The sequence below is a fragment of the Anabrus simplex genome, chromosome 1, assembly GCF_040414725.1.
Source record: "Anabrus simplex isolate iqAnaSimp1 chromosome 1, ASM4041472v1, whole genome shotgun sequence".
Classification (NCBI taxonomy): domain Eukaryota; kingdom Metazoa; phylum Arthropoda; class Insecta; order Orthoptera; family Tettigoniidae; genus Anabrus; species Anabrus simplex.
The window spans coordinates 1,496,521,194-1,496,542,981 of NC_090265.1; the positions used below are offsets into that span (position 1 = coordinate 1,496,521,194).

Here is a 21,788-nt window from a genome sequence, read left to right on the forward strand (position 1 = left end):
TGGAATACTAAGCTGAACATGCTGAAATCTGTGCATAACCAGTACGGTAAAATGGTTGAGGTCCTATCGGCTGCAACTGCAGGCGAAAAAGAGAAAATAGGACAAGTGAGAAATAAACTAGAAGAAATCAATCAACAACTCATAAGTGACTATTTACTTCTTAGGAACTTCCAAAGAAGCCGCGATGATTTAGAAGGAGACAGCAGTCCAACAATACAAAACATGTTCTTTTGGTTCCATCATCTAGTACCGGAAATCGAAGGTGGACGCGGATGAGGTGCTAGAACGCTATCCTTAGATTACGGCGGGGTCAGTCTTGCTGATTACAATTACATTATTATTTATAAAACACTACCGAATATATCTTACGCTTAACTAAGAAGGAAAAGGTGCAAACTGTTAGTGAAGGCAGCACGCCAGTAATCGGCCGCTGTGCCAGCCTGGCCGGTTCGCCTGACTTCTGCCAGGCAAATTGTAATATATCACAGGTTATGATTTTAATTTCCGTGTTGACGTATAACTAATATTGTAATATAATAGGATTAGATTCCCTTTGATTTAATTATTCTGCAAGAACTGATGATGACTCCAAAGGAGTCGAAATCCTATTATAAATTGTAAGTTGTTTGTACGTAACGGAGTGAAGTTCGATTATCATATGTTGATTTTGTAAAATTACTTGTAGTTTGTCACTAGCATTTATCACTCTTTAATAAATCACCTTGGGAGTGGCGACCCCATTGTAATAACAGCCTATATATGTTTCATTCATTACATCCCTGACCCGGTCAATGACTGGAAAACAGGTTGTAGGTTTCATTTTTACTTGTAATTTGTCACATTTAAGTCTTACAAAATCATTTTTCCGTCTGGTATAAACCTGATATTGCCTCTAGAATTTGGCAGTATTTGGTTATTTTCAAAGGGAATACATCGAGACTAACGTCGTTGTTGGGTAACATTCGTCCTAAAGGAAACAGCCCTCAAGTCCTGATTCTGAATCACAAAGCAAAAGCTTTGAACATTTGAACTTTTTTCACATATGTTAATTTTGGACCTATTTTTTTTTAGTTTCCTTGACACTGTTGGGCTGAAAGTACCTCTTCTGATTCTTGAATGGAAACAGATTATATAGATCATATATACAACTGAGCAGTCATCCTCTATTAACACTAATTAGAGGGAAACAAATGGAAGGGATCCGGCACTTCGATAAATGAACGTATCGGCCAAAGAAAGACAATGGCCACGAAGGGCGTGAAAATGAAAGTAAGTCCCTAGGCCTCCATACGTAATACTATCGGGCTCGGAAAATAACAAATGTTGACCAAGGAAGGTTGGATAGGATAGATGAAAGTGGGGAGCCTGGCACAAGTGGAAGCAATGTCAGGAATCAGCTAAGGGCCCCGTGGTCTCCAATCCACGCCCCTGTTAAGAGCCCCTGGGGCCCCTTTTAGTTGCCTCTTACTACAGGTGTTATTCTGCCGCCCCCATCCACAGGGGAATACCATTCATAGATGCAGCCACATTAAGGGGATACGGGCAGCGTATCTCGCTGATGTTAAATTAGTTACATTCATGTTCTTTTTTCCCAGGATTTGATAAAGTTATAATACTGGCATTTCTGCCACATTTGATACCTTACTTCACACTTTAACACGCCTTTATTTGATTGTTTGATTGGAGCAGATTTTCAAAGAAATGCATATATTTTAAACAATAAAAACAGTTCTTGTCTCCTGAAACACAAGAGCCTTCTCCCAAAATGTATTTCTTTAGGAAATCCCTCCTTTAATACGGTATGACACAGATTGCTGGTGAAATTTACACAGCTCTATAATAAACAATGACACGCAAAAAAGGAACACATTTAAAGATTGAGAAACCGAAGTTTTCACAGTACGTACGCATCTAATATACAGATGCAAGTCAAGCAGTCGAGGTCGAGGGGCAGGTGTGGAGGTTGAGACACAAGTCTGGAACTAAGAATTGGTGGGTTGTACTCGCTTCGCGGTACAAATACTTGAGTTGGAACGATATAGAGAAGGTCAGCATGGCCCCTGCGCAAGGATGACACCCACAATCGAGAAGCGTTCCACATTTTTCATCAGAATCAGATTCAACCATGGTAGCTTCCGCAGTATTTCGTATTAATGTTGCCGACACCCCGTGTTGTACATGGGACAGAGTCATTGGAGAATCCAGAACATGTTTTTTTTTTCAGTGCAACCGATTTACTTCTCAGCAACAAACACTTCTAAAGACAATGGTATAATTGCATCAACCACTACCAATCAGTCTATCAACCTTGCTCGCTACAAAACATGCCCCAGTGTACTGCGCTATCCAGACATTTCCGAAGAATACAGTTATCTGTTTATAACTCACCCGATGACAATTTCTCGTAGTACCTCGTAAAAAACAAGAGCTCATTGTGTACATTTCATGTAATGTGTATCTGTTATGTTCATTTTCTGTGTATTTTATTGTGTTTCAGAATATGTATCTATGCTGGCCGTATGGTCATCACCAGGTCGAAAGTCATATTTAAACTTTTAAAAAAGAATTGGTGGGTTTTACCGTTATCCCCGTTACTTATCTTGCTCATGCACTACACCGAGTAGCAGAAGAAATTATAAATCAGTTCCCAAAAGTAATTTGATTTAATCTCTTCAGTAAAGGAAGCATTTTAAAAATTAAGTTATAGAGCTGCTGCTTTTAACGAAAAAAAAGTGCCCAAATCTGCCCCTGTTTTAACAAAGTGGGGTGGGGTGCATGGTTATAACCTGCTCAGTATTACAGTGAGAATATTCATTGCATAGAAAACGTCAGCAGTTTCTCAGAAGATGACTCGCAGTGTGTTAAGATGACCCAGAGTGTACTACGAGAGAGGAAACTAGGAGACGATCCGGTATGCTGTATATTCGTGCTAATTTCACATTCCTAGCAAACGCTATAAAACAATCAGAGTCGTCAAAACTCAGTCTTACTGAATCAATGTCTGTGTTTATAAAAGCAGAGTGTCAGCTGAAAAGTGCTACGGGTGACGTCGCAGAAATTGTTTTGAAGAAACTGCCAATTGTGCTTGTCAGAAATCCGGGGTATGCAGTGTTGAAATGTATGTTAGATATTTTTAATGGATGTAACGCAGACCTACCAGAAGGATTTAATCCTGCTACGATTTCATTGTTCAAGTACGTTCCACTGACTCCAGCAGATGCTCCATGACTAAATGGTTAACATGCTGGCCTTTGGTCCAAGAGGTCCCGAGTTCGCGGGCCGGGTCGGGGATTTAACTTCCATGAGTTAATTCAAATGGCTCGGGGGTTGGGTATTTGTGCCGTCTTCAGCATTAGAATTCACCTTAGGTAGGGCTCCGTCCTCACCGACACGCAGGTCACCTATACGGCATCAAATCGAAAGACCTGCACCAGGGCTCTCCGGAGGCCACACATTATTATTGTTATTTCAGCAGATGATGAAATATGATTCTCTGCATTCAAAAAACCTCACCATAACGTTTCTAAGGCCGAATGCCCTTAACGCTGCCACATGCTGGTCCTAGAGAGAGCGAGTCGCTGGAATTCGGACCGGTGATAGCCTACCCGTGTTGGAAGGCGTGTATTGAGACCACAGCATCAGCGCACCCTGATACTGTATTACATATTTGAAAAGCCACAAGGATAATAATCCCCATGTATATTCCTTGCTTTAGCGATAGTTAATAAGAAAGCTCACTTCCACCGTTTCAAATCCTACATTGTATTTCAGATTGTGTGCACCCTGCAGACTTAACAATTCAGCTGTACTTACATTGCAAATGAATCTCGAGCTTGTTTTATTTTTACGGCGAGTAGGATGTGGCGAGCGACTGCTGCCTCCAGGGCATTTCATTATTACAGTGGAGGAAGGCTAAATGGAAAGGACGTGTAGCATAAAACGGATAATGGTATGTCGTGGTTGAGCCTTTCCAGGTGACAGCTATCTCGTTTTTGTTACTGTATCCTGCTTTGTAACGCCGTCAGCGTGCCACACAGTACACTTACTATGGTTCGAATCATTGTGCTAAGAGGATAAAACAAGATCAGTGGTGTCATATCCGCAAGAAAACGTAATCGATTTAAATATTTGAATGCATCAAATACAAATGTTGACAAGAGTAATTTACATTTAACGATGTATTAAGTACTGTTCACTTTATAATCCATTTCCTTTTAGCCTATACTTATACAGTAACGGGATATGGTATTGTGGCCAGTCGTTTTTCTTTTTTCAATATTTGTAACAATCCTACTTACTACTGCTGATAAAAGGGAATGAAGGTTGTGGGTTTCGAAGAAATTACCAATCCATTTTGTTATAGATTAAGTGTTTCAGAAAGGTGTCTATGTATTTTTTTTAATGTTTATTCTAGAGAGGAAATTATTTGTATCGAGGAGGGAACATATTTTCACGGTAGTCGTTTACTATAATATCAGCGACCATATTTGTGATTTTTAGGCGGGTTACCGTTGAGTCTGTGTGCAAAATGGCAACAGTATGTAAGTTTCTCCGCTACACGGAGAAGCATAGAAGCACGGATACTTTTTATTCCTGTCCTAGTATACATAGATTACGTACACTGGCTGCCATGGTAACCGTGGGGTCGGAAAATAGTCCACGGAAAACTCTACGTAAATTCTAGATAATTTATACTCCCAGCCCAAAGACGCACGCATGTTAATATTTAATAATATTGTGTCTTCTGGTTTATAGATCACTTCTCACTACCTACCTCTTGGCACAAAAAGTGATCGACTGAAAAAGTTATCTTTGAAACCCTTCGTTTTCGTTATTGCATGATAGAAGATTTATAGTGTAGGGATTATTGTTTCACATTAACTTGGTAACATGTCAGAATGTTGTCAGATAATATCCCTGCTTAGTTAGGCCTGTGTGTCATTCTATATTATTTTGTATCATCCAGCTTCTTGATAAGAGTGTTCTGTAACTAGCTAAGCAAAGAGCGAGAGAAGCCAATGATAGTGAGGAGAAATAAATGGGCACACGAGTGCAATGCATACAAATAGTTGCTTGCCGCATGCAACATTTAACGTGTTCGTACACGTTACCATTGTCTACACATCAGATTACCCAGCAGCGTTGAACGATGTACACCTTAGTAGCAATGTCCGTGGTTGAGACATTGGGATATCGACAATGTGGAGGCTAGATGATGTTTCGAGATATGAGCAAATTGCGTATAATGCATTGCATTTGTTTCTGTGTTCTTTTGTGATCGACGTTATTGTATATTAAATTAATATTGTGGCATGTTTAAATGGATATAGAAAACAGTACCGTAACTCGTGATACTCTTATCAGACGAATCTTTCTCTCATCTGTTTCTGTATTAAAAAATAAAGGAATTTCGTTGGCAAGTTAACCCATGGCTATTTCAAATTGCCTCCGTTGGCTAACAATTACCGTTATAATTAACAAACGCTTTCCAGAGTTTAGTTCTGACTAAACCGAAGCGGACTTAATGAAGACAGCGATGCGTGTTCTCTAATTAACATTTCAATGAGCAGCGGACAAATGACGATCGCAAAGAGCGAGAGAAGCCAATGATAGTGAGGAGAAATAAATGGGCACACGAGTGCAATGCATACAAATAGTTGCTTGCTGCATGCAACATTTAACGTGTTCGTACACGTTACCATTGTCTACACATCAGATTACCCAGCAGCGTTGAACGATGTATATAGAAACATAATTAATGTACTGGCTCTTGTCTTAATTTCTTCTGCCAGTGTGCTAACCAAGCACTGGAAAAGAGATTGCGCAATTCTTCTGTGCATCTTATTCTCTTGTTTTCGGTCGGGGTTCTGTTTGAGGTCATCTTGGAAGACATTCGTACAATAACTTAACTAGTATTGCGCTCTTGTAGTCTCTCCAGCAGCATGTTTAATTATTTGGGTGAAAGAGTGTGTTGTTAGATACCCCAGGGTGAAATTCTCGGACGGTGGGCGATACAGTAGTTCCATGTCTTAATAAATGTTGGGTAATGTAGTTATAACATTAGCCTGATGTATATTAAGTTCTCGCTATTTGTCTGTTTATAGAGTAGCCTATATGTCGAGTGACTGGATGCATATAGTTCTAGTGTGTTCTTGAACAGTAGCTTTGATTAGGCCACTTTGTGGAGACACTATTACATTTTGATTCCATTCTAGCCAGCTTAAACTAGAATTATTACCAAAAAAAAAAAAAAAAAAAAGCAATTTGTACAAGCCCTGTTGTCTTATCAGCTGATTCTTTCCTTTATTTTCTATAATTATTAACGAAATTATTAGCAGAAATACGCACAAAATGTCGTTCGTCCCGGATAACCGATTTGTATAACGCCAAAGCAGGTAGTGGACACTTTGCATGTGCTGTCAGAAAGGGTAGCAGGGTACATTTTTTGCCAAGGTCATGGACACTGAGGTATGATTCACCCGCTTGCCGCGCGCATTCGTCAGTTTGCAAGTCTCTTTAGTGTTTGTAAGTTTCTTAGTGTGTAGTCAAATACTAAATTATTTTAATGGTATAATCACGCCGTACTTTTATTTAATTGTAATAAATGTGTAATATTGTTCCTATGGTGAACGCTTTATTGTATAGCATTGAATCAGAATCTCACAAAACTATTATTACCGCACTTAAATTGGTAAACTGTCAACCTCTACCTCTCTGTCGAAATTCGCTCAGAGAGCATCAAAAAGCTTACCACTTTGTAGCTTTTTTTCTTCAGTATTGATGAAGTCCCCCCCTTCCCAACCACTATATCCCGCAAACCCGAGTACTGTTTGTTGTCTGTATTTTTTTGCCCCCGCACTTTTAATTCCCAATCGCTGCTACTGGTTCTTGAACAGTCGCTTAAAAAAATGGGCGCATGATATTGTTTAATAAATAAGTCGGATAAAATATCAGATGCGAGGAACATACAATACCATACGCTCGTTCTTACTTTGAGCGACTCTTAAATTTCACCGCTAGTCAAGATGGAGGTAGCTTGTCCGCCTCCTTGGCTGAATGCAAAGGGTCCCCCGTTCGATTTCTGGCCGGGTCGGGGATTTTAATCCAAACCAAACCAACCCCCATGGCACGACAGCCTCGAAGGGCCATGGCCTACCAAGCGACCGCTGCTCAGCTCGAAAGCCTGCAGATTACGAGGTGTGGTGTAGTCGGCAGGACGAATCCTCTCAATCGTTATTCTTGGCTTTTTAGCCCGAGGCAGCCATCTCACTGTCAGATAGCTCCTCAATTGTAATCATGTGGGCTTAGTCGGATTCAGCCTTCAGATTCCATTAAAAGTTCCTGACCTGGCCGGGAATCGAACCGGGGCCTTCGTGTAAGAGGCAGGAACGCTAGCCCTGCACCGCGGAGCCGGCGCGGATTTTAATCGCTTCTAGCTAATTCCTCTGACTCGGGGATTGGGCGTTTGTTCCAACGAATCAGGAAGGCCATCTGGCCGTAAAGCAGGGCCAAGTCCACATGTGCGTCACATATCTCAGCGGCAACTCTTGTCTGGGAAGCTGAATGCTGCTGATATTTAAATCAGTATAACGCGAGCCTTTTTTTTTTTTTTTTTTTTTTTTTTTTTTTTTTTTTTTTTTTTTTACGTCGCACCGACACAGATATGTCTTACGGCGACGATGGGATAGGAAAGGCCTAGGCATTTGAAGGAAGCGGCCGTGGCCTTAATTAAGGTACAGCCCCGGCATTTGCCTGGTGTGAAAATGGGAAACCACGGAAAACCATTTTCAGGGCTGCCGACAGTGGGGCTCGAACCCACTATCTCCCGATTACTGGATACCGGCCGCACTTAAGCGGCTCCAGCTATCGAGCTCGGTGCGAGCCAAATCAATATTATTAGGCCCAGCAATTGAAAATTCCACTTTCAAAGCCCAGCACGTCAGATATTGAACTGCACCGTTCAAATCCCCTCGTTGACGACGACCATTCTGAATGATTATTCTTTCAAGCGGTCTTGTTCTTAGAGCCTAGTAGAACTTCAAGGGAAAATTTTCCTCGTTAATTCAACATTGCTTCCCACGACGACAATAATAGGTAGAAGATAATTTCTGATAATAATAGAAATTAAATTGCTGTTTTAAATCGTAATATTGAATGCTTCACTGCGTTGTCATTTCACCCTCTTCTCAGATTTCATGGTGCTGTTTGAACCTCTGTCACGTTAAAAATCAAAATGGACTCAGTACTTGAGGGGAATCGCTTCATGAAATGGAGGTCATGCTGCTGTTAAGAAAAGCATTTAGAGTGAATAAAAAGTGTTATTTCGAGAATAGACGAGAAGAAAAATAATTGGCACGCTGTGGAGAAGTGCGGTGAAGTGTAATAAACGACACAGAGAGGAAGGGCTAGACTATGTGCACAGCTTTATCACAGAGTAAGAAGTATACAGAAAGGCAACTTCGGTCCAATCCGTGCGCCAAATTTTAGTGGGCGTGAGGAATGTCCGCCATATTGAAACTGAGTAAACTACCATCACGCCTAGCTACGAGTGAACGCTTGTTTTATAATATACCTCATAAGATTTAATTTGAAAATAGCAAACAGGTGTAGTATCCATCTTCAAGTGAACACTTGTTTCATTCATTTTGAATGTTACATTTTTAAATAGGCCTGTTTATAATTTTGCACGCTTGACGATGAGAATTTTTAAGACGAAAAAACGTTCGATGGTGCTCAACACCTAATTGCAAAATCAGCACAGATAAAGAGAAGCTTTTTCAGTTTTCAAAACGAGCAATAGCAAGTAGAATACGTTTATTTATTAATAAATTGTTAGCGATTGAATATTCAGAATTTTAAAAATTGCAATACAAATTAGCTATAGTCCTACTTATAACATTGTGAATCATACATTTTTCCATTGTAAAGAAATGGACTATATACTGCGGAAGATGGAGGTGGTGATTTTTGTTTTAAAAGAAAGCACGACGAGGTAACCAACCTCTCTGAACAAATTGAGTGGGAAAAAATTCAAATAAAACAAAACTATTTATTCATCGGAGGAATTTCAAAATAATGTAAAAAAAACTACAACAAAAATTATTACATTAAGGCGAAAAGGTCACACACGCATCAAAAGGGAACTTACTAATGGAACACTTGAACTTGAATACGTCCTTGATTAATCCACTATCACACACAAAAAGCGAATGATCAGATCAGTAGGAAACTTATTCCCGTCATCGGCTAGTATGAGTTCTGAGTGTTTCCCGAAGGCCGAGATTCCGTTAGGCGAGAGAGATCGGCGCACTCTGTGAGGTGGGCCACGGTAACGTCGGCACGTCAAGAGCACTCTGGAGGATCTTCCCTCTTCAAGAGGTAAGGGTGCGTAGATCTTCCAGACCTATCCTCGGCCTGCAGAACACTACGGCCTCTCTCCGTGAAGGGCGGAAGAGGACGGCCACACGGTAGTTGTCTTCTTAATTGCTTTCAGTTTGTTGTGACTTCGGATAGCCAGCTGCTCCTATTCCCAGGAAGCCAAGATGGTTCGACGTAGCTGACAATATATGTCCGTACTTGGTACCTTGCTGCTTAATCCGCAAGTTCATTTTCCGCAATACCAACGTAGGTTGGGAGCCACGCGAAAGTGATTCTTGTGCCAGCAACACACAATGGTAATAATAATAATAATAATAATAATAATAATAATAATAATAATAATAATAATAATAATAATAGGAGTGATTAGGAAGCGACCGTGATCTTAATTTAAGATACAGTCCCAGCCTGGTGTGACAATTGCAACCACGGAAAACCTACTAGAGTATGGTTCCAGTGTATGGGACCCTCATCAGGATTACTTGATTCAAGAACTGGTAAAAAATCCAAAGAAAAGCAGCTCGATTTGTTCTGGGCGTTTTCCGACAAAAGAGTAGCGTTACAAAAAATTTTGCAAAGTTTAGGGTGGGAAGACTTGGGAGAAAGGAGACTAGCTGCTCGACTAAATGTAAGTGGTATGTTCCGAGCTGTCAGTGGAGAGATGGCGTGGTATGACATTAGTAGGCGGATAAGTCTTTAAAAGTAGGAAAGATATGAAGATAAAGTTGGAATTCAAGAGGACAGATTGGGGCAAATATTACTTTATAGTAAGGGGAGTTAGGGATTGGAATAACTTACCAAGGGAGATATTCAATAAATTTCCAATTTCTTTGCAATCATTTAAGAAAAGGCTAGGAAAACAACAGATAGGGAATCTGCCACCTGGACGACTGCCCTAAATGTAGGTCAGTAGTGATTGATTGATTGATTGATTGATTGATTGATTGATTGATTGATTGATTGATTGATTGTGCTCTGTCAGAAGTTGGTGAATCCTATCCATTGATAACTTTGTATTAGTTGAAAAAGTGGATGTTGACTATAGAAATAATATGTACCTTGTTGAAGTTTATTTTGTGTAAACCTACGCTGTTTTCGCTTTCGGCGATCATTTCCTTGTGCCACACACACAGCAAACATAACCTGCTTGCTGGACGAGTTCATGAGTGCTTGGATGGTATTTCCTTGCTACGCCTGAAAATGCCGATATTATATAGTAACAATCTAGCGGGGGCAAGAATTTTTTTCTCAGCAGTGGATGTTTCAGTAATATAAATAAAAGGCTTCGTTGTTTCCGCTTTAGTGTGACGCGGTTGTTTGACTTATATTTCATTTATCTTGACTCCCAACCACTCCACTGCCTCCATTATCTAAACTGCGCCCATTCGTCACCCGGCCTCGTCCTGTAATCAATTTACAAGACCGCGAAAACTCCTGTTCACGTGAGTTAGGGGCAGCCTATTGTTAAAAAATAAATGAAGGTCCAACTTTCCTCTCCCCTCTCTTGCTGTGTACATAATAGATACTTCCTCCCCTGTATATAAAGTCTGGCCCCGACCATAGCTTTCGCCCTCGTTAAATGGGAAGCGAATATTAAATTGAGTTCCCACCCTCCATATCCAGCCATCTATCTACCCGAGCTGTGCATTCACGGAGAAAAGCAGATTTGGTATTTTTTCCCTCGCAGTCCTTGAGGGAGAGAGAAAGTCGTAAAACAGTCGTTTTCTATCTGGTAACGCTTCGGGACGAGTCTGTCGCGTTGACCTCCCCCCCCCCCACACACACACACACACACGCGTGTCGCGGATATGAGATTTTTTAGGATATGGGGTGAGGGGTGAAGGATGTAAAGAAATAGGCAAGGGAGGGATTTGTGGAGGTTGATGGTCTGTTTGAGAAGCTTATATAGCTATGGTAGAAGGGTAAAAGGGGAGCAAAAGCTTCCGCTTTGTATTTAACAGAGTGTAGTATACCCTCTTCAGTAACTTGTTCCCTTGTTAAAGGTAATAAAAGAAATATTACAGCTAGCTGACAACAAATCGAATTTCGTCCCCATTATTGTAAAAAAAACACACAAAAAAAACAAAAAAAAAACGAAAACAAAATAAACCTCTGCCGGTGACCCAGTTCAGATAGGGGAGGATGGCAAGCACAACGTGTTACGACTGTTTGTGGATGAATCAAACCGTATATTTCAGATGATCATTTCTTTTTTTAAATTTATGTTTTACCTATAACATTTTAAACTTTCATAGAATAAAGATTACCATGTTTCTGTAAATGCTGATTAACCACAATGGATGATCAATTTAGTAAAATTTGCTAATAAGTAAAACTGAAAAGAAAAATTACTCGAGACAGTATTAAGTTAACGATCGGTTGCAAAGCACTCGGTTGTTTTTAAAAATGGCTTACTGGCATTTTTGAAATGTAGCTGCTGATAAGAGTTGAGAAAATCTTATTTATGTTGAATTTTATGATGACATATACTGGAAGTTAGAATCCCTTTTGATGAGCGCTGGGCATGTGTCGGTGATTTGTTTTAAGGGGAAAATTATCAGGTTTATCGACCTCTTTTTACTCTTAATTTTACTCCTCGAGGAAATAGGGTATCGGCAGAAAGATAGGAAGGACGTGGAAGGCAGGAACATTTAAGACATTATACAGGGTGAACAAAAAATGCCGCACTAGGAGGTCGGAATGCGATTCCTCATCCCATTGCAAGACAAAAGTTTCTATAGCCAAATCGGATCTGGTGCTGTTGGAAAACAAGTAGAAAACGAGAAGCTGGCAGCACTGTCGCATCCTGCAGTGCATCGGAATGTAATAGAGAAACTTGCATCATCCTGCTCTATCGTACCCGCCGTCGCAGCTCACTGAGTAGACGACTGGGTTATCAAACCCACATGCACCATGGAGCTACGGCTCGAATCTACGTCAGGTTGTTTTTCTTTTTCTTTTGTGTGACGTCAGGTCCCTAGTTCCCGTCGTGTAACTGCGTTTGTAAGCATGGCATCCTGTTGTCACAGGACAATAGTCGAACAGATGACAGTGTGATCCATTCAACTAAATACATGAGTCGACTAACCACGCACTGCACAACTATAACTGGTCCTGTCAAGTGCATGTAGGGCGGTTTCCTGATGGAGTACACAAACGGCGAATACGTCGATATGCTTTTAGTGTTGGGTGCATCCGATAACCAAGCTTCTACTGCTGCTCGTAAGCATGCAGCACGGTACCCTCAATGGCGCCATCCCGATAAGAATGTTTTCCGTCGCCTTGAGCAACGCCTGCGGGAAACCGGTAATCTTCGTCCACAAGTATTGGACAAAGGTCGTCCAAGGACTAGACGTAATCTACTAAACAGAGGACGACATTCTTGAAGCCGTTCACCAATCACCTCGGCGAAGTACCCCTGATATTGCAAGGCAGTTCCAGGTATCTCAAACACTGGTTGTTGACGTGTTGCACGACGAAAAACTGCATCCATATCATTACACGTTAACTCAACAGCAGCGGCCAGAAGACCGCATTCAACTAGTACAGTTCTGTGAGTGGCTTTTACAACAAGTTGAAGATAACGAACATTTTATAAAGAATGTGATATGGAGTGACGAATGTAGCTTCACTCGGGAAGGTATTTTCAACCATCACAACAGCCATTATTGGTCTGACCACAACCCACACGTCACCCGTGAACGTGGCTTTCAGGCACGCTTTGGCATAAACCTGTGGGCTGGAATCGTAGGAGGGGTGCTTTCAGGCCCTTACCTATTGCCGGACAAGTTGAATGCGCCCCGCTATGGTACGTTTCTGGGCAATACGTTGCCTGACGCTTTAGAAAACGTTCCACTTGGTGTTCGGCGACAGCTGTGGTTTCAGCATGGTGGTGCACCGCCACACTTTGGAATGACTGTGCGTAACTGGTTAAATGCAGCGTTTAAAGGGAAATGGATTGGTCGTGGAGGTCCAATATTCTGGCCTCCACGTTCCCCGGACTTTAATCCACCAGATTTTTATTTGTGGGGACACTTAAAGGAACATGTTCATAGTACTCCACTCATGGGTGTACAAGACCTAATAGCTCGCGTGCATGCTGCATCGGCAATGGTGGATGTAGTTGTGTTGCGTAGGGTCTGGCAAAGTATGCTCCAGCGAGTGGTGAAGTGTTTGCGAATGCAAGGTGGTTGCTTTGGACATCTGCTGTGAAGTGAACGTTGCTCGTAAGTGTACGTACCGGCTCTGTGAAGATAAGACTGGACCTCACACGTACACTATGGAATTATTGTGCGTAGCATAATGGGCAATCCAGTGCAGCCTACCTACTATACTGTATACTGTATTCCTTGTACCGCATTGGATAGATACGATGCTACTGTATCCACTATTATGTTCTACGTATTGGCTTTTTTTGTGCCATGGACGAAACAAAGTGGTCGTTTACGTCTGTAAGAAGTTCATATTATGTTTGAATGTTTAAATAAAGGTAACTGTAACGGTAAGACAGAACATAGTGTATTGCATAGTGTAGGTGTACATTGGATACAATTTGATACATTAACTGAAAAAAATGGCGCGAACGCACAACCGGCATTTATGCCATTACCTCGTCTCACTGAGCTAATGAGGCAGCTCCGGCAGAGCGCCGAGTTCATGCGACCTCTTGGTTGTCACGTCCGAACTTCCGAAAATACCTAACCCTATGGCACTACAGCCTTGAATGGCCTTGGCCTACCAAGCGACCGCTACTCAGCCCGAAGAGCTGCAGATTGCGAGGTGTCGTGTGGTCAGCACGACGAATCCTCTCGGCCGTTATTCTTGGCTTTATAGACCGGGGCCGCTTAGCTCTTCAGTTCTAATCACATAGGCTGAGTGGACCTCGAACCAGCCCTCAGATTCAGGTAAAAATCCCTGAACTCCTGGCCTCCGGGTAAGAGGCAGGCACGCTACTCTTACACCATGGGGCCGACGCCGAAAATACCATTACTGTAAATTTAGTAGCCTACAATTCATCGGGTCGTTCCTTAACATTTAAATCGTTGAGAGAGACATCTTGTGCTTTCTTGTATCAGTGTGTGTGTGTGTGAGAGAGAGAGAGAGAGAGAGAAAGGGAGGGAGAAACACAATGGCGCAGAGTTCGTTTGCCACGCGCATCTACGATGGCGGGAAATAAGCCTCCTTACAAGGCTGGTCAGCGGCAAAGCGAATTGCATTTGTTCAGCTAGAAAGGCAAGCCAAGCGCTTGGGCGTGTGGGAGGTCGGGTGGTGGCGATGCCATCTGTGTTCCGCTACAGCAACTAGCTCGGCCTATCTAATGGCAACACGCTCCAATCGTTTCGCTACGCCTTTACGGGAATTCTTACCCACCTCCCCCGGGGTTTAAAGCTTCATCGGTCCAGACTGGAGGCGAAATTGTCCGGAACGCGAGCTCGATGCCATCGGGCTCGTAAAATGTATTATGTAGGGAGGTTGGGCGGTCAGTGTCGTTTTCTCCCTTTCTTTTCGCTTTCTCTGTCTTCATGCCCCATGGCCGTTGAGGCGTTCCAGGTCTGTTTGTTAGCCAATGAAGTATCGACATTCCGAACGTACTTAATCTACTATGTCAAATATGCAACACTTATTCTATTCTGGAACAGACTTTTATTCTAACGGCATATCTTTATACCGACGGATTCATAACAATGGACTTTAAATAGGGACGGAGTCGATTGGTTAGCGATCCGTGGTACCAAAAAAAATCTTTGTTGTTATTGTATTAAAATCTTTGCTGTTATGTTATTTCATTTTATAGGCGCTGCCGTCATTGTGAACACGCATCAAAATATCCTGTACCGGTACACGCCAATAAAATTGCCAGTCAGAATACAACTTAAGCTTACATGTATTTACTAGCAAGGAAACCGTGCTTCGCTACGGTTTTAAACTGAAAGTTATTCCGAGTTTTACATTTTGGAGAGTCCACTGTCAGCTGAGCCCTCAGTTCGTACGTCAAACGGTTTTGGGGGAATTCTTATTTTCTGATCTAACACTCATTTGAACCCCATACGAAATAATTTGAATGTTTTAAACCCAATCGTATTTAACTTCTAGGATGTAAAAGCGACCATCCTGTGAAATTTAGATTTTGCACGTCGAACAGTATTGGAGGAATGAATACATTTTGAGGGGTGAATGTTGACCACCCTTCATTAAAAAAAGTTCGTGCCTGAAACTGTTTCGGAAGAATGGATATTGTGTGTTTGAGAGTCAACCATCATCTAAAACCCTTAGGGGAGAAATTTTTTGAAGTAAACTATATTTTACACATAGGACATAAAAGAAGACCCTTCTCGTAAAATTACAACTTTGTACTTCAAACGGTTCTGGAGGCATGAATAATTTCGTTTATGGAGCTAACCTCATTTAACACTTTCGGGGTGGAATGCTAAAAGAAATAGCATTCCTATTTCACCCTAGGATTTAAAATATATACCGCTGTTTGGAATTTTGTCTTTATACGTTAAACCGATTCGGAGGAAGAAATGAATATATTTTTCGGATCTTGACCCCCAATTAACTCTCTGAGCGGTTAAATTTGTTTCAGATCTTATGTTATTTAATACCTAGAATATAATTTGAAATTTTAACTTCATAATTCAAACGGTTTCATATAAATGCGTATTTTTGTCATCTTTCCTCACCCCTCAGTCAAAACCACCTTAGGGGTCTGTTGTTTTAAGTCCACTTCTTATACGTATTCTCATAAAAACAACTCCTTTTACACCCCCTTAAGTTGATTCCACCGCCCTCCATCCCCTGCCACAAAATACATGTATATTTAAAAACTAGATTCTACATAACAATTTTCTCGTCCGTAACATCCTTCGTTTTCGAGATATAAGTATCTTCAAAAAAAGAATTCAACTCATTTTTCAATTCATTTAATCACCCCTCCCCTTAATTGGATTTTCTGAAAACAAAAGAATACGTGTTTTTAAAGGAGATTCCAAACACAAATTTTCATGTCTGAAACATCTACAGTTTTTTTAATTATAAGTATCCTCATTTTTCCAAAAAAATACGTGCTAGTTTATTTTTAAAATATATTGAAAATACAAATTTTCACGTCTGTAATACGTTAAGTTTTGAGATGTACTGCAGATATGCTCATTTTCAAAATTCACCCCTATAACACTTCCCCTTAAGTAGATTTTCGGAAAACAAATTATGCGTGTTTCTTTACTTTTACAAGAGATTCCAAATACCAATTTTCACGTCTGTAACATGTTACGTTTATGAGATACGTATATTGTAGATATACTCATTTTAAAAATTCGCCCTCCCCCCCATTGTCACTCCTGTTTACCCCCTCTTAAGTAGATTTTCCAAAAAACAAAAAAAAAAATTTCTTTATTTTTAGAGGAGATTCCAAATGCCATTTTTCATGACTAACATCTTCAATTTTTGAGATTTAAGTATCCTCATAAATTCAAACACTTTTTCACCTCCCTTAAGAGGATTTTTCGAAAACAAAAAAATTACGTGATTTCTTATTTTGAAAGGAGATTCTACATACCAGTTTTTCATGTCTTTAAACGGTTAAGTTTTTGAGATATAGATACACCCATTTTAAAAATTCACCCCCTTAGCGACGAAATATCCAAATCCTCCCTTAGTGAGCACCTGCATTGTAATATAAATGTATCCTCAGCATTTCATTTTCTTTATATCCAGTAGTTTTGACTCGGCGGTGATGAGTCAGTCAGTCAGGACATGTTTATATATATATTGCTTGCTTGTTGTTTAAATGAGCCTAACATCTTGGTCATCAGCCCATATATTGATTAATGAGGACGTCCGGCTCCCTGGTTCAAATTTATGATACCATGATCTCATAACATCAAATCAAATAGCATGTTTTCCTCATGTGACTGCTAGCTCCTGACAAGAAATACGGAATAGCTCAGAGACAGACTGGAGTGCAAATTTTAAAAAAAGTAAAATGGATAAAACGCTAAATTCCGCTATAGTAAATCTAGATTTCCGCCAAAAAATCCGCTGTCCGCTAAATGGTATATTTCTCCGCCGACAATCTTTTAATTCCGCCAAATTTAGCGGAAAATCCGCTAAGTTGGTAACACTGTTAGTGAGCCGGACTTTGATCCTAAAGTAACGCTCTGCCGGTGGATGCAACAAGAAGCTGTAGGCGACCCTAGGTTTGGCAATAATATTTTATTTACAAATGAAGCACGGTTCACTCGTGATGGTATTTTTAATTATCACAATTCTCACGTTTGGAATTATCGAGCCTTAAACCCTTATGCTGTCCATGAGTCGCCACGTTTTTCAGTGAATGTGCGGTTAGGGGTACTAAGTGATCGTCTCATTGGGCCGTACATTGTACCAAACAAACTCAATGGACGTAATTACCTTCGGTTTCTGCGACATCACCTTCCAGGATTGCTTGAGGAGCAAAGCCAGAGGATGCTGTACATGCAAGATGGAGCATCGGCACATTTTGCTGGTATTGTGAGAGAATATTTAATGCGGCGATATGGCCAAAGATGGATTGGGTGAAGATAATCGGTACCGTGGCCTCCAAGATCACTTGATTTTGAACCGTTTGGATTTTTGTGTTTGGGGCCATTTTAAAGGTGTAGTGTACGACACTCCGGTTAACACGGTTGAAGAGTTGGAGCAGAGACTTATAAATGCTTGTCAAGAATTTCAAAATGATCCATGCCTGTTTGAAAGAATTTGAAACTCAATGCGGTGACGAGTACCGTACATTCTTGCATCCGGGTACAAGGACGAAACTTTGAACACGTCCTTTAACTATGACTAAGTACACTGCACAGTCATTGTGTAACATACTAAGTAAGACAGTTTTCTTGTTCATTAAAAACAACTGCACTTCTACCAAAGTAGGCTATCTAATGACTTTTCTTAATTTTATATTGGTACCAAAACAAACTCCATGGCGCAACAGCCCCAAAGGGCCATGGCCTACCAAGCGACCGCCGCTCAGCCCGAAGGCCTGTAGATTACGAGGTGTCGTGTGGTCAGCACGACGGATCCTCTCGGCCGTTGTTCTTGGCTTTTCAGACCGGGAATTTTATATTGGTACCTTTCCTTAACTAGGATGACGTTTACACACAGTCAAGTAAGTGGTGGCTGATAACCATAAATTCTAAATTATCTCGCCAACGGCTCGTTTGCGGACCCATGTTCACTAAGACTGTTTTGCTTCTAGTATCATGTACTTACAGCTGTTTCAGTTTACGCTATTAATTACGATACACCCTGTATATTTGTCTTATTATTTTGTTAATTAAAGGAATATTCATTAGCACTTCATCAGATAACCATAGATGTCACTGGGCTCCATTTATTTATGTATACAGCAGCAGATTAAGCATGATGAAAATGACCAAAGGGAAGACAAATTCAGTTCCTGGAATTTTAAGAATATTAGGAATGAATATATTATGAAAGGTTGGCCACTATGCCGATAAAGGGTGGGAGAAGCAAGTTAGTCAGGCCCCAGCTGCGAGCGATATCACTGAGTTATTAGCCATGCCAGCTTGCCTAAGGAGGAAACCAGTGAGGATGAAGCGAGGAGTTCAAGATCAGCCACACTCTCGACGTACCTCTATCATCTTCCTGGAAGCCTCTAGCCACTACCAGAGATCTCGAGATAATTGGAGATAGTTAATGTTACGGTCGCATCCAGATTCCAGACTGTTCTGAAACTGCTAAGCCTGACTGTGTAAGGCAAATGGGCAGTCAGCGCTGTGTGTGAGTGTACTGCCGTGAATTACTGATTTCTTTGAGTGTACAGCGTAGCAGAGTGCTTTATGTATGCTGCTGTGCAGTACTGATGGTGTGTATGCGAGTACTGCTGTGAAGTTGTCAGTCTGTCTGTCGCTGTGGAGTCGAGTGCGTGATTGGTCTCTCTCATGGCATACTGTCCTGTAGTGCCAGTATAATTGGTCCGTTATAGGACATTATACATTATCCGGCTAACTCATTCCTATTTATAATGTCCAATAAGTGACTAATTATATTGGTATTATAAATTTACTCATTCAGGACTAATATTTCAGGTTCCCTATGGGAATAGATTTCTATAACTGTCCTGTAGTGTCATGGAGTTGGATCTCTCATGTCTGGCTGCAGCAGAGTGAGTGATTTGTCTCTGGTGTGCAATGTGGGAGTTCGACGAGGATCAGTAAGTGACATTAAACGAGGACTGATAGAATGTACGACCAACTAAGAGTGCTGGTGGCTGTTAAGACAGACGGTGCACAGCGTGCAGGTTTATGAAACTGTTTAGTGCTTAACTGGAACTAGTTTGTAGTGGATTCATTTGTAACTGAAAGAGTAAGTGTGACAGAGTTAGTGTAAGTTGAGAGAGAGTGCACACTGTGGACTGATTTGTCTTTTAGTGTGTAAGTACAAGTAGTAAATAATTCTTGGTCATAGAAATAAAATGTTACCAGTTTTGTGTGATTATTTCCTACTCCCATCATGTTACAACATAATGAGGCATCCTTTTACATGTATTACCTGATAAATGGATACTATATCATCTTCCTTCAAATGTCTACTTAGCGATACATCTCTTTCAATGTATAGCCTGTCTGCCTTGAATGTGTAATAAATTATAAATTAATGTTTTGAGAAGTAATAATTATTGGCAGCTTGGCTCTACAAGTAGAGATACTCGATATATTTTGGTTGCATACCTAATACACCTTGATGTATGTACTGTTAATGGTGCATCAGATGTCAAAACTGATTTCCATCTCTCTCCATGTGTTTAGTAGCATTACAGGTTTAACATTTGCGATAGCTGCTGAAATGTGATGGCATAGATCTGGTAGATCATTAACTGGTATTTGGTGCATTAGATTCATGACAAAGTCCCACAGGAAAAAGTCAAGCAGTGTGAGGTCTTGGTTTCTAAGGGTCCAAGGAATTGGATGGCCATCTCTCCCAATCCAGCATCCTAGAACATTCCAGTCCAATAAATTTCACACAATGTCCACATAATGACGTGGCTGTAGGCATTGCATAAGTTAACAGCCTTGAGTTCTGTGAAAGAAAGAACACAGAACACCTTCTGCTGTGGAGTCCATCGGCTATGCCACACTTTTCATAAGGAAGCTAGGAGGACACTTTTTTCTTTTTTACAATTTGCTTTTTGTGTTGCACCGACACAGTTAGGTCTTATGGCGATGATGGGTACAGCCCCAGCATTTGCCAACTAGAGTATGGTTCCAGTGTATGGGACCCTTATCAGAATTACTTGATTCAGGAACTGGAAAAAATCCAAAGAAAAACAGCTCAATTTGTTCTGGGCGATTTCCGACAAAAGAGTAGCGTTACAAAAATGTTGCAAAGTTTGGGCTGGGAAGACTTGGGAGAAAGGAGACGAATTGCTCGATTAAGTGGTATGTTCCGAGCTGGCAGTGGAGAGATGGCGTGGGAGGTGATCAGTAGACGAATTTTGAGTGGTGTCTTTAAAAGTAGGAAAGATCACAATATGAAGATAAAGTTGGAATTCAAGAGGACAAATTGGGGCAGATATTCGTTTATTGGAAGGGCAGTTAGGGACTGGAATAACTTACCAAGGGAGATGTTCAATAAATTTCCAATTTCTTTGCAATCATTTAAGAAAAGGCTAGGAAAACAACAGATAGGGAATCTGCCACCTGGGCGACTGCCCCAAATGCAGATCAGTAGTGATTGATTGATTGGTGTGAAAATGGGAAACCACAGAAAACCATCTTCAGGGCTGCCAACAGTGGAGTTCGAACCCACTATCTCCCACATGCAAGCTCACAGCTACGGGACCCTAGCCGCATGTCTAACACGCTCGGTAGCGGGACATGTGCTGTGCTGCGCAACTGCTTGAGCTGCCTGACCTTCAAAGAAGAGAGAGAGATGGGACAATTATCTCACAGACCAGCTATATTTTGGGTTGCTTACATAATTTTTTTTTTTAAAGTCCATGTTAAATGAAATTTTCACATTTAAATGCAGCATTCAAGCAGTTATCGCAAATATTAATTCCGCAGTACTGCTCAATGTTTTATGATCATCATCATGTACTCCATTGAGAGAGATGGAATACAGATTCTTTGTCTGTCACACCACTAATACGGTGCACATATTGAGGTGTATTAGGTATAATAATAAAAAAAAAAAAATTGAGTTTTTATACTTGTAGAAACACACTGCCAATAATTATCGTTATTGCTTCTCAAGATATTAGTTCGTATTTTATTATATATTCAAACTGGACATACTGTATTTTCTCTTACTACTTGAATACTTTTGCCCTCAAGTAGGTCTCTTTTAAGCATGCCTTTCCATATTGCTGGTAAGTATGTTTATAACTTTGGTGATTATATTATTGTTTG

The 21,788-nt window shown here is 40.8% G+C and overlaps 1 protein-coding gene and 1 non-coding gene across 3 annotated transcripts in view; both read left to right on the forward strand.

The window, feature by feature from the left end:
* The window catches only part of LOC136858439 (transducin-like enhancer protein 4), a 660,561-nt gene that overhangs the window by 573,863 nt on the left and 64,910 nt on the right, over positions 1–21,788 (forward strand). The window lies entirely within an intron of this gene.
* LOC136859310 (U6 spliceosomal RNA) lies at positions 2,000–2,105 on the forward strand. The gene has a single exon (XR_010858956.2). It is a non-coding gene; the product is annotated as a U6 spliceosomal RNA (small nuclear RNA).